Here is a 1495-nt window from a genome sequence, read left to right as displayed (position 1 = left end):
TTCAGTGACAGTGTCCAGGCCCAGAGATCAAGCCCCAGGACCCACAAAAAAATGTTTAAATGAGATGGACATTATTAAGATTTTCCATCACCCACACATGATCAGCTCATATCAGGTGAGGGAAATGGATAAGCACAAATACTTGGTATTGGAACTGGCCATCCAGAGACCTCCTTAGACAAATGTGAAAATCATACCGCCTATTCAAGAATGAAGTCAGGAGTTTATTCAAACAGATTGTGAGGACTGTGCATTACTTTAATGAAACTGAAAATGACTGAAACATTAAATCCAATAACATCGTGTTGGATGACAAAGGCAATGTGAAGTTCAATGACTTTGGCATGAGCATAAGGATTTCCCAAGGGTAGTTGCTGAAGGACGTATTTGGTACCATAATTTTGTCCCTATAAAATAGTGCTTCCATGAAAATTACAATGGCTGCAAAGTAGATAGCTGGTGCTTGGGAGTCCTCATTTATATTCTACAGGGATGACAAATATCCCATTTGAAAGTATGAATTTTAACCAGATACAGGTAATTGTCATGGAGGCCACGTACATTTCTCCATTCATCTGTCTCCAAAAGAACAAAATATCATCTTGAAATGGTAAACTGCAGAGCCAAAGCAGAGGCATAGTATAGAACAAACAATGGAGATCAGCTCAACCAAATTGAGGGATATTTCCTATGTCCTGATAAGCCACTATGTAATGAGCTAAACCCTATTATTCTTGCACTCTTGTGTGACATGAGGTACAGCCTGCCTGATACACACAAATCTATATTGGACAGGACATTCGATGAAATCATGGTCATCTATGTTTTGATTTTTAAAAGTCTTAAAATAGAATGACAGCAATGAAATTAAATCAGTGCCTTCAATTGTTGCAGTGTGCCCAACTCCTGCAGATAAATAGTATGTATATATCTCACAAATATATTACATATTAAATATATGTCTAAAACTTATTTTATACAAAATTAGGGGACAGTGTTATTAGATTTATCCTTGAAAAAAAGATTAACAAAAAATTAAAGATTGCTCACTTTGGCAGCACATATACAAAAATTGGAACGATACAGAGATTAGCATGGCCCTTGTGCAAGGATGACTTGAATATTTGTGAAGCATTCCTGATTTTAAAAAATAAATAAATAAAGACAAATAGAGATCCCAGTTTGAAGTGTGAAAGTAAGTGGAAGGCCCATAAATTCAAATCCTAGTACTGGCCCATAATCATACATTGAATTAATTTTTGTATGTCTTTTATTATAAAAAAAATACTGTGCAGAGGGGTTACAATTAAATGAGTAAGGTAATTTCCTATCAAGTATATTTCCTATCAAGCATTGTTGCCTCCTCCTTTGTTTTTCCACTACGATTCCTTCTCTCCTACCTCCACGAGTATTCTCCCCACCTCCGAAGTTCTAATGTTTGTTTTCATCGAAGGGTCTTGTACATTGCATTTTTACAATGGGTCAACCTGTATCC

At 36.0% G+C, this 1495-nt stretch overlaps 1 non-coding gene across 1 annotated transcript; it reads left to right on the top strand.

Moving 5' to 3' along the window:
- The first annotated feature begins 1042 nt into the window (after positions 1 to 1042).
- Positions 1043 to 1146, top strand: LOC138807647 (U6 spliceosomal RNA). Its single transcript, XR_011366225.1, has one exon. It is a non-coding gene; the product is annotated as a U6 spliceosomal RNA (small nuclear RNA).
- The last annotated feature ends 349 nt before the right edge of the window (positions 1147 to 1495 follow it).

Source organism: Dipodomys merriami, unplaced genomic scaffold, assembly GCF_024711535.1.
Source record: "Dipodomys merriami isolate MVZ:Mamm:240054 unplaced genomic scaffold, mDipMer1.0.p SCAF_425, whole genome shotgun sequence".
NCBI lineage: Eukaryota > Metazoa > Chordata > Mammalia > Rodentia > Heteromyidae > Dipodomys > Dipodomys merriami.
The sequence above is the reverse complement of the archived record's forward strand: the minus strand, read 5'-3'. Positions and strand labels throughout refer to the sequence as shown.